The sequence below is a fragment of the Netta rufina genome (assembly GCF_964035555.1).
Source record: "Netta rufina genome assembly, chromosome: 26".
Lineage (NCBI taxonomy): Eukaryota > Metazoa > Chordata > Aves > Anseriformes > Anatidae > Netta > Netta rufina.
The window spans coordinates 4,511,027-4,516,302 of record NC_140150.1 but is presented as its reverse complement, the minus strand read 5'-3'; positions in this window follow the sequence as shown (position 1 = coordinate 4,516,302).

Sequence of the window (5,276 nt, the reverse complement as noted above, 5' to 3'; positions counted from 1 at the left end):
AACCAGGGGCAGTTAAAAATATCCTCCCGGCAGCCAACGTGCGGTGCAGAAATGGGCGCAGCGAGTCCAGCAGATGCCGCCTCTGTCGCGTTGTCCTGGCCCTGAGCTGGGCTCATCCCAAAGTGCGGTGCCGTGGGGTGAGGCTGAGCCAAAAGCAGGGATCCTCCAGCTCCCAGCTGCTCCTGCTGGCCAGGAGGCACCTCTCCTCCACGCAGATGTTTGCACAGCTCACCCCAGTGGCCTCTTCCTCTTTTCTCGGTCGAACCTTAAAGCCAGGGTTTGATGGATTTATTTATTTATTTATTTTTAATTAAAAAGCCGTGTTTGCCACACCTTTCCATGCTGTTTTCTTGTTCTCTTTTAGGGTGTGGGGAGGTCAGCACTGGTGAGGCTGCACCTGGGGTGCTGGGGCCAGTTCTGGGCTCCCCAGTACAGCAGGGACATGGGCACAGGAGGGAGCCCACTGAAAGGCCACGAAGGTGCTGGAGGAGCATTTTTGTTCGGAGGAACTACTCAGAGAGCTGGAGCTGCTCAGCCTGGAGAAGAGGAGGCTCAGGGGCAGCTCCCCAAGGCCTGCACGTTCCTGCAGGGAGGGGACGAGGGGACAGAGCCAGGCTCTTGGCAGCAGTGCCCAGGGACAGGCCCAGAGGTGCTGGGCACAATCTGGAGCCCAGGAGGCTCCCCTCCGTGCCCCAAATCCCACTGAGACACTCCCGTCTTGTAGGGCACATCCTACAGGCAGGACCTGCATCCAGACGGCCAGGACCAAGCGAGATAAAGGAGCACATGCAAGCAAAACCAACTCCCTAAATTCCAGTCCTCGATCCCGCACTTTGGCACTGGGGTGCCAGCACCCGAGCCGGGCTGGTGGTGCCCTGAAACGCAGCGACCTGCTCCCAGAAGAGGTCCCCGAGTCCCTGCAGGAGCCAAGCCCCATGCTGGCAGCAGCAGCTTTGCTCTCCCGGCTCACCGAGGGTGTGCTGGTGCAGGCAGAGGGCAGCAATGCAGAGAAGGTGCAGTCCGTGGGCCTGCCTGCTCCCAAAAGCTGCTCTGTGAGCTGTTTTATGGCCTCAGGATGTGAGGGTGCCCTGCAGGCACCCCCAGTCCCCTTGGACTCACTGCACCCACGCGACCATGGGAGCACCTGGAGCATGGCTGGCGGTGTTGGGGGATCCAGCTCGCTGTGGCTGGAAGCCACAAATGCTTGGATCTGGAGGGAAAAAACAAACAAACAAACAAAAATGCAAGGTTTTTAGGTTCTTTTCTTATACTGTCAGGACCAAGGTGGGTCCCCAGCTGCAGGAGACATGGGATGGACAGGTAGCAGAGGATGGAGCCGCGGGTATTTCAGCCCTGGACGAGAAATCAAGGCTGATGCTGGTGGCATGAGAGACCCTGGGGCAGCCCAGGCTAACCTTAACCCTGAACCTAACCCTAAACCTAACCCTAAACCTAACCCTAAACCTAATCCTAACGCTAACCCTAACACTAACCCTAACGCTAACCCCTAATCCTAACCCTAACCCTAACCGTAACCCCAAAAATGCTCCCAATGGAAGCCTTTGGGTACACCTGATCTCCCCAGGGGAGCCTTTACACAACTCCAAATGCAACCAGACTCTGTGTTGAAGGGAATTTATCACACAACGCCAAGCTGGTGTGCAACTGAAGCATTTATTGAGTATTCTTGCGTTTATACCCTTAGCATCTCTGCACGTGCCAGTTATGCTACCAGGCAAGCTCGCTCATACTCGTATGGTGTTCAACAGACCCCAGGCGATTGCAAGCCTCTATCATTTGTACCAAGGTTGTCCCATTAGGCACAGATTGCAGAATCTTTTTACAATCTGTGTTAGCATTTTCAATCGCCAGTTTCAACATGAGAGCTTCTTTAGCTTCATGATTATCTATTTGCTTGTCCAGCGAATCCCTCCGTCTGTCTATAAATTGCATATAGGGTTCATTGACTCCCTGTCGTATGCCAGTAAAAGAAGGCTGGCTCCTTTTTGCTTCTGGCAGTTTCAGCAGGGTTTGTAATGCTGGTTGGGCTGACTGGCGCAAGATGGCATCGTTGAGCCGAGCTTGTCATCGTGGGTCTGTGAACAGCTCCGTCCCCATAAGCTGAGGAAGCCCTGCACCCATGAGGGTCGCCTCATGTTCTTCCTAAATTCTGCAGTGCCGCTGTCTCACACAGCTCTCTCCATGTCTGTTCCCATAACAGTTTTTGAGTCGGGGTGAGGATCAGAGCGGCTATTTGTCGACAATCATACGGAACCAGCAACTGACCTGTCGTCACATTTTCTAATAATGATTGGGTGAAAGGTGCATGCAACACGTAGGTCGTGACTGTTTTTCTCAGTTCCTTTATCAAGTTCCACTTAAAAGCATTATGCTCATTTGCCCCGTTATTCCGTACTGTTACTGGAAAGGCTGTGCCTATCGGGTCCCCATCTCTCAATGCCTCTCGGCATATATCATCCCAACACTTGCAAGGGTCAAAATCTTTACTTGATCGAGAGGTATCGCTTTGGGGAGAGATGGGGGGCATAGAAACATCCCCTATCAGGGGCGCCGATGGTGACAAAGGTGGAGGAAACGGGCTGGGGCTTGTTTCTGCCTACATCAAACACCGCCGATACAGTCGACGGGGCGCCGTTTTTTTTGCAAAAAAACTTTAGCAGTAGTTTCAGTTTATATGGACCATACTTTATCCCTCTTTTCTCTAAGAGTTTGCTCAACAGTTTCACTATCGCCTTCTCCTCAGCTGATAGCTTCGCCCCCATACTTCTGCCCGCTGCTCACCTGGGGTTAGGTGTGGTCCCAGGGTGGAAGCTGCAGTCCTGCTGTCAGCTCGATTCATTCAGCGGGGTTCCCTGCGGACGCTATGCCTGCATTGCTCGTCCCGAATCACCCATCACGTCGGGATCACCATTTGAAGGGAATTTATCACACGACTCCAGGTTGGTGTGCAACTGAAGCATTTATTAAGTATACATTCTTGCATTTCTACCCTTAGCATCTCTGCATGTGCCAGTTATGCTACCAGTAGAACTCGCTCACTGGTGGCTATACTAGTGTTCACACGACTATCACACTAATTCTGCTCATTGATTTGTTGTCATGCGGACCGCTCGTGCTGGTTGTTTTCTCAACTCCTCGATTGTTACTTCTTCTTCAACCTTGTGCTACTTGTCTTCTACCGTATCTTGCTTTTTTCTACTAGCTATTTCTGTGTCTAGCAGATTCCACAGGCTTCCAAACTGAGCTCCCATACTGTGTCTTTGCTCTTTCCAAACAACCCTAAACATAACCCTAACCGGAACACTGAGATGAACCCCAGGTGGAACCCTAAAAAATGCATACGGCGACACTCTCCCATCAAAACATGCTCCCAACGGAAGCCTTTGAGTACATGTGAACCCCCCTGGTGAGCATTTACGTAACTGCACATGCAACTGGATGCTTTTGTCTTCGCTCTTTCTAAACAGCCCTAAACGATACCCTAAGTGGAACACTGAGCCAAATTTTAAGAGGACCCCAGAAAACACATACAGAGCCCCCTTCTCCCATCAAAAAGTCAAGTTTGTGTTGTGTCAAAAGTCAAGGTTGTGTTTGTGTTTCCCATCTTGCTCTTGAGTATAAATCTCCTGTCACTTGGTGGAAGTCGTTTGCCTATGTGAAATGGGACCAGCTCAAGGAGATGAGCTGGTAAAAATACAGAATTTGCCTTCATAGAATCAGCATTAATTGTAGCTGGAGCTGCTCGGGCTTAGCAGTGATCTCAGTTACACTTTCTCATGTGCTTGGGAATGGTGGTACTTCCCAAACAAAAACGTACCTGGCTGAGCAGTGCTTTGGCCTGTACCCATGTCTCGAGCGGGAGTCAAGTTTGTAGGAAGGCAACTAGTTGAAACGTGCACAGGAGACTTTGTGCTAACACATCTAACCTCTCACCGGCATGTGTCTAGAAAACCCAAGGCTGCATGTTTTGGCATGTGCGGTGTTCGACAGTGAAGCGCTGCTTAGTTCTTTGTGTTTTTTATTTTTCCCTGCCAGTGGATGGGAATCTTAGGGCGAGGCAAAGACGGGTGGCTGTGCATCAGAGCAAAGCGGGGAGCACGCTGCCTGCTTGGCCCTTCACCTGCTGCTCCTCACGCCTGATCCGATGGGAAAATAACTGGAGAATAACTGCAAAATAACTGCTCTCAAACTGGTGTGGAGCCTGGTTTTAGTACCTATCTCAGGACCCAAATTGCCCGTTTGTGTGCTGCTGCAGGCTGAGGCAGTGCCCCTTGAGATGTGGAAAAGATGCAGGGATAGAGAAGCGTCGGCCCAAGCTGGGAGCCTTCTGTGAGGAGGGAGGGCTTCTTGACCATGGCCTGGTGCCCCCGTTCCCCTGCCCCAAGGCAGGGCTGTGCCTTTCCCCCAGGAAGAACCATCTGGGTGCGGGTTTGTCCTCAAGCAGAGGCAGAAGCAGGGAGCTCTCTGCAGGGATTTGGAGGGAGGGATGTCTGCGCTGCCGTCTGAAGGGTACAAATGTTGGCTCGTCCCCTGCTCAAGCGATGCCCGGATGCTTTTTGTTGAGGCAAATGCTGTTCTGTGTTATCCCTTGGAAACTATTGATTTTTTTATTCTTTCTCTACCGGTTTCATTGAGATACAAATCCCCCAAAACCTGGCGTGGTGCTGAGGGCGAGGGGTGGCCGGGCTGCCCCAACCCGGCTCCGAAAGGAGCACCCGAAATGCTGGGAACCCCCCCTCAGGGGATCCTGCTCCGCTTTCCCTCCTCGCTCCACTTCGCTTTCCCTCCTTGCTCTGCTTCGCTTCGCTTCACTTCACTTCGCTTCATTTTCCCCTTCTTGTTTCACTTCACTTTCTCTTCTCACTCCCCTTTTCCTGTCCCTCTTGGCTTTTCCCCTCAGGATCCTCTCCCCCCCCACCTCCTCCCCCCTCTCCCTCCCCCCCCGTTCCCCCACCCCGCGTCCCACAGCCCCCAACAGCGTGGGCCGGGCCGAGAGCCGGGCCTCGGGCACATGGCTGCACCCCGCGGACTACACCCCCCAGCATCCTTTGCGGCCGGGTGGGCGTGCACCTTCCCTCCCATTGGCTATCCTCTCCCCCGCTCTGCTCGCCGATTGGCCTCCCCACGTGTCCCTTGGGGGGCCGTGGGCGGAAGCGTGGCGTACGGCGGCCGCGGAGGCTGGGGGCCGCCATGTAACGCGCCCGCCGCTCCCCGCCTCAGCGCCGCCTCAGCGCCGCCGCCCCGAGCCCCCCCCC